The sequence below is a fragment of the Lycium ferocissimum genome, chromosome 6 (genome assembly GCF_029784015.1).
Source record: "Lycium ferocissimum isolate CSIRO_LF1 chromosome 6, AGI_CSIRO_Lferr_CH_V1, whole genome shotgun sequence".
NCBI classification, from domain to species: domain Eukaryota; kingdom Viridiplantae; phylum Streptophyta; class Magnoliopsida; order Solanales; family Solanaceae; genus Lycium; species Lycium ferocissimum.
The window spans coordinates 41,978,932-41,985,757 of record NC_081347.1 but is presented as its reverse complement, the minus strand read 5'-3'; positions in this window follow the sequence as shown (position 1 = coordinate 41,985,757).

Below are 6,826 nucleotides of genomic sequence, written 5' to 3'. Positions count from 1 at the left end.
ATCCGTTTACCCGATATGCCCCGAGATGGCCCGATTAGTGATAGGGGGAGGCGCGGGGCATTTGATCCGTTCTGTCGTAGCGCCCCGTCTACGAGGCGGTTCGACCCGTCCCTTTGGGGGGGATCTGCCCGTATGTGATTAAGACCGATTTGATATTTTTCGTATGTAATTATGACTGAGCTATTTTCCCGTTGTACGTTTCGAAAATCGATTCACTTTCGTCTCGACACTTTTCCTACGCCGATGCTCGATTTCGCCGAACAGAGATCCGGGCCCGTGGAATCGCCCCACGCTCGTGCCCGACCGTACGAATCCGATTTCCCCTCTTCGTATTATCCGCCCTTATATTTTTACGTTCCGATTCGGTTTTTGTTTTAGAATTATTTTTGTTTTACAAAAACCCGACGCCCCCTTTTTCCGGGGGCGTGTTACATGCCCCGACACGCGCCGCAGGGACGCCCCCGGGGAAGTCGTGTTTAAAACCCTTTTTCGATCCCGGGAGTCGATACTTTTGGTATATATCTTCTCGTTGTCCGTTGTTCTATATATATGATCATTTGGGTACGGCGGCCCCCCCCGTCCCGTCTTCCCCCGATCTCCGCCTTCCGACTCCCGATCGGCGCGTTGGGTCCGCGCATACGTCCGTGCGCGGCACATCACCGTCCGGTAAGCGTGTGTGATATGCGACTCGTTCGTTATAATAGCCCTAACGGCTTCGTAAAATTTTCGGTGATGTATATGTATATGTGTGTTCGTGCGATGTATGTTAGATTTGTATGGATTTATGTATGTCCGAGTGCATTAGATATTTGCTATGTCGGATACATAGTAGTACGTACGGGTGTCCCGGTGCAGGGACACCGCCACGGCCCACCTGGCCGGGGTCGTGACATCGCTCTTTTGGAGCCTCGCTGTATATACAGCAATTCGTTGGAGGAGCCATCCTAACAATACAGCTCTATCGCACGATCTAAGATTTCAACAAAGGGTAACATAACATCCTAGACGTCCCCGTAGCCTCCTCATGCATGTGCGGGGCCCAACACATCGATAAACAAGACTCTACTAGACACTACCGCGTACACTCCGAGAACCGACCGCTCTGATACCACTTTTGTCACGACCCAGCCCCGTGGGCCGTGACTGGTGTCCTACCCGGACACCCATACGTACCTACCTAACAGATCCAATATACCAAATAGCTAATGCGTCTATCATATTTAAATCCATACAGATATAAGGCGCATCGCTCGAGCATACACATACATATATATACATACAAATCCGTACATAAGCCGTCGAGGCTATTATATCGTACAAGTCGCAACTCGCACAAACTTAACCCAAAGGACAACCCATATCCCACAAACACGTCCGCGTACCTCTAACATACACGAATCGAAACAGAAAAGACGGACAGGCCCCGCCGCACTCCAAATAGATCATATATACGTAACATATGACAACAAAAGATATATACCAAAAGTACAACATCGATCGAAGGAGCTCTCCCACAACCAGATCGATCAACCTAAACCGGCGGCGCATCGCGCGGCGCGTTCGTACCGCGGGCATGTAACACGCCCCCGAGAAGCAAGGGGTCAAGACGAAAGTGTATCGAGTATGTAAAGCGGAACGTAATATACATAATCAAAATAACCGAATCGTATATATAATATCATAACGGACGGAAATACGAGAATAGGGCGGATTTAATCGGATTCATAGCGGTGGGAACTTACGCACGTACAGACGAATCTTACGCCAGCGAGCGTAGGGTACGCAGTCATAAGCGAATCCGACTTACGGATGTATAGACGACCGAATCCGGAGTACGTACGTAAATGCGGTGACGATTTACGTAGTCATATTCTAAATCGGACATACGCGCGAGTACGTAATCACGTACGCAGTCATAATCATATGCGCATGCACATATCGAAATTGGATCCCGCTCACATACATACGGCATCCCGCCTTTCATAAGGGACGCGTGCACGTAACCCGCCTTTCGTAGTACGGGACGCGGTGGACGAACGAGCATCGATCAAATGCCATCCCGGCCGCCATCCCCATAATACCACATAATCGCATCATAATCATAATGGGATCCGAATCGATACGAGACGAGATCCCGCCCGCACAATCCGAGGGACGCGTGAACAATGCAGCCGAGGTGCACGAATTACGTAACCCGGCCCGGCGCGAGAAGGAAGTATTGAGGCATCCACGACGTACATAAATGAGAAACCATATACATACGTACCGACATACCGACTTAATCAAACCGGAATAGCTCGTAAACGGATCGAATCGGAGTAATCGGTTATATCGTATCGTAGTATCCGAATCGTTCCGTCGTCGAATAATATTCGGAGTTCGAAAAGACGGTCATAATACTTATTAGTTAGCGAACGTAACATAATTAAGAATTACTTATGAAAATCGAATGACAGTATCGATTTGAACCATACCGGGAGTATCAGGGTATTGTGGGCCCACCTCGGACCCAACCATAGTACAATACATAAATTATGCATAATAACCCTTAGGGAGTCGTTCATAATCATCTTAGGGTGTTTTGACTCCATTTATGGAAGATACATACTTATAGGTCAATCTTAGAAGAAATTGGTTCAATCTACCGATCGGATTTTGCGCTAATTTCAATCTCGAATTGTGGGTAGCAAAAAGGTCATCGAGGCTCGCTGTCAAGCTCCGTTAGACTCGTAACATGCCATAGAAAGATAGGAAGGCTTTACATACCTCGGATTACGCTTACGCGCGTCCAATCTCAACTCCCGTTTCGTCCAAAAACTGCAAATGGTCATTCTTACCAGTTACTATTCATGAAGGTTAACATGTCAATCTTGGGGTTATACTTGGCTACCGAAATTTCGGCAGCACCTCCTCTGTAAATATGACACCCCCGAGATTCAACTCGGCTCAAAACAACCAACAATAAGCCAACAACATCACCAACCACAACAACAATCAACACAATATGCCTACTTTCCAACATAATGCCATAGTTCTCATTTCAACTTCATACTTCCAATTCAATCTCAACATATTAATCGAGATCATTACAAATGCTATTCGGAAACATATCATAACATTTCTACCACATATATACAAGATATACATAAAATATACAAAGCATGCAAACTTTCCACCAAAACCACAATTCATCCAATTCTTCCAATCTTTAACATACAAGTTCGTAACACATTTCCAACATCCAAATTCATCAACCTTAACCATATTTTACACCTTAACCACTTCATTCCCATCATTTCATAAATTCATACTAAATCAACATAAACTTCCACATTCCATTTTCATACAAACTTACATCATTTTTCCTACACTTACCATACAAGGATCATAACTACACAACTAACACATTAAACAACACAATTCGTCACCATGACAAATCCTCTATAGTTCACTGCCAACACCCCTTTTTCCAAGTCAACCAAGTTCATTCTACTCTCATTTTCAATTCATATCCTACATTAACCACAACTAGAATACAACATAAAATCCAACACATCTTATCTATATAGCCATGCACACTCACGGCTACAACACACTTGCACACACACACGGCTAACACACACACACACCATCACAATTCCATGATTTCCATTCAATTCCACACACTACAACATGCATATATCTTCCATAACATAAAAGAGAACATGAAATTCTTACCTTTCCAACTCTCTTCTTCTTGCCAAGACAAACACTCCCTTGACTTGAAAATTATACTAACTTGTAAAGCCCTTGAGCTTAGTAATAATCCCACAAGAATTTGAATTGAATCAAAGGATTGAACTCCAAGAATTTTTTTTCTTTTCTTTTCTCCTCTTCTTTCTCTTGGCCGAATTGCTTCTTTCCTTTTTTTCTTGATTTTTCTTTGGTTTTTCTTGAAATTTCTAGAGAGCTTATCCCTTTATATAATTAATCACATGCACAAATAATTAATTTCCATGGACCTAAGCCTTGTTGGCCGGTTGGGCCTCCCCTTTGGGCCTTTGTTTTCTTATTTTTTTTTTTTGGCCCAATTCATTATAATTCTTATTTTGAAATTCCCAAATAAATTTCCAAAATTCCAATTTTGCCCTTAGGCCTTCTCCATTGATTCCACATTCAAACTTCCATAACTAACATACACATACTAAGAAAAATCCAAACTTGACCTCATTCCTTGCAAGTCAAGGTTACTTCCAAATTTTCGGATACGCAAAAAATGCCGGATGTAACACAAGCGATTCTTCGACCGTATTCCACTTCACGGTCCGTATTTGGACTTCACGACTACGGCGCTTTTGCCAACTTTCAACTTTTCATATTTCTAGACTTTTTATTCTATTAATTCCCATCCATTTACATACCTTGCCCACGAAACATTATACACTCGCACTCCTCGCTCTCATCACTAGTTCGTCCACTTGCGTACCAACGGGAAATTTCCGAGGTGTAACACCGCGGACTCTTATCACTCACATATTCTCTTTGGATTCTTAAATCAAATGAAAGTAAAATACATAGTAAAATTTTCAAAATCTTTTTGTCGTTTCTCAAATTAAACACGATGCGTAAGCGTAAGGACTCGGTAACATAATGCATAATAAAAACATATATTAGCTAATGGACCCACTCTCAAACCGACACTCTAGACTCACGACTCGTCTACGGAGTCTCTAACTTCGAACAACCGCACGACAAAGATATATAATCTCGACTCGGCGGCCTCCGGTGTACAAATGGAGTCTACCAACTTCGCCGGAACATCTTCTCGCAATAGCTCTTACTTGTCCGAGTGTACTGCGCGGCATGAAACGCGCGCCCCCGAAGAGGGGTCAGTACGAGCAATGTACTGAGTATGTAAGGCATGAAAAATAATACAATCAGGAACATAGGTATGAACAACAATACCATGGGATCATAGAACATGTGATGAGATAAGAGGATAACCTGTACATGTGAATGCCTTTTTGGCTGGATACCATGCATGCTTGTCTTTCCTTTTTAGAAGAAAAAAAAACATTTCTTTTCATAGACATAGAAAATAGAACTTATGTCATATTATGTCTTAACATATAGTATCGTATCATATCATATCATATCATATCATATCATATCATATCGTGTTATATCATATCAAGTCATAGTATATCATGTAGTATCATAGCACCGAACAGCGTCGGCTCGCCCACATTGCGCCGAAATACTCCGGCTCGCCCATAAATCCCGCGTCCGGCATCCCGCCGTCCGGATGATAAACCACCGACCAGTGGCAATGAAACATATTTCCCTTCCCATTCCCCCATGTATCCCTTCCCCCACCCCGTGTGCATATACATATCTCATATACATATGTCATATAAGCATGCAAGAGAGCCCAAAGAAAGTCATGTATCCATCGGAGTGACATAAGGTCGGTGACCTCCGATTACATTATGGAATAATCGTGATCGCTTTGTCTCACCTTGAAGGAACGATAATTATAAGGCGGGACCATCAGCGGAAAGTAGCATTAAAAGAAAACGTGGAATGAAATCATGGACATCATAAACGTTAATTTGTATGCTTTGAAATCTTTAGAAAAATAGTATCATAACTAAGGAACAGAATTAAAGATCAAGAACTAGTTTAGCACTTTCATACTCGCATTGGATTCTTGACTTAAGTCTCTTAGTCATGAAATCATTCTTGTCATACTTATCATAGACATATCCTCTTCTTTACATCATCGTTATCATTATCATCATAGAAATATTCTCATTAGAATAGTTACAACACTTATCGTTTGATAACGGAGCAATAAAGAAAATCCGGGAACAAGTGGGCCCATCTCGAGCCAAATGAGGTGGCGTACACAATTTACATATGTTACATTCTAAGACGTCACTTATGAGAGTTTTAAGGTAGTCGGGTCCTATTTATGCGAGTTCTAGGTGTTTAGGTAACTTTCCAACATTTTATGCAAAATATTAATTCAATTCTATTGAATGAAAAAGGGTTAATTTCAATCTCGGATTTCTAGGGAAGGAATTGTCCCGAGGCCCGTGTCCAAACCTACTACGTCTAAGACATGCCAAAAAAAAGGAAGGTGAAACCTTACATACCTTTTCCGCCTCTTACGCTACTCCAAATTCCAGTTCCAAGTTCGCCAAAATCTACATTTTGGTCACATTTACCAAACGTCAATTAGAGCATTTAGAAGTTGAATCTTAAGGTAACATTTGCCTACCGAAATTTCGGCAGCATTTCCCCTGTAAATACTCCATCCCACCAAGTTCAACTTGGCCAATTCAACAACAACAAACCCGAGAATGGAACTCGGCCACAACAGTATCAATAATCATATCTTCCAACATTCAACAATTAATTCAAAACACACTGTTACATCCCGTGTTTTTGCACGTTCGGGAAATTTGGACATAAGTGTGATTTGTAAGAAATAAGGCCATATTTGGATCTTGTTAGTATGAATATGTCGATTATGGAAACATTAGTGCGGAATTATCGTGACACACAGGGCAAAATTGGAAATTGGGAAATAGTTTAGGAGTTACAAAAAAAAATTGGACATGAAATACTTGGGCTTGGAAAAAAGAAGAAAGTCTCAAGCCCAATCCACCAAAAGGGTGGCCGGCCATGGCAAGTAAAATGGAAAGAAAATGGGCCAAGCCCATGTAAATTATGAGTGGTAATAAAAAGGAAGAGAAAGGGGCTAAGTGATCATTCAAGAAACTTCAAGAATAAGAGAGAAAAAAGAAACACAGGAGAAAAGGAGAGGGTGGCATTCGGCCAT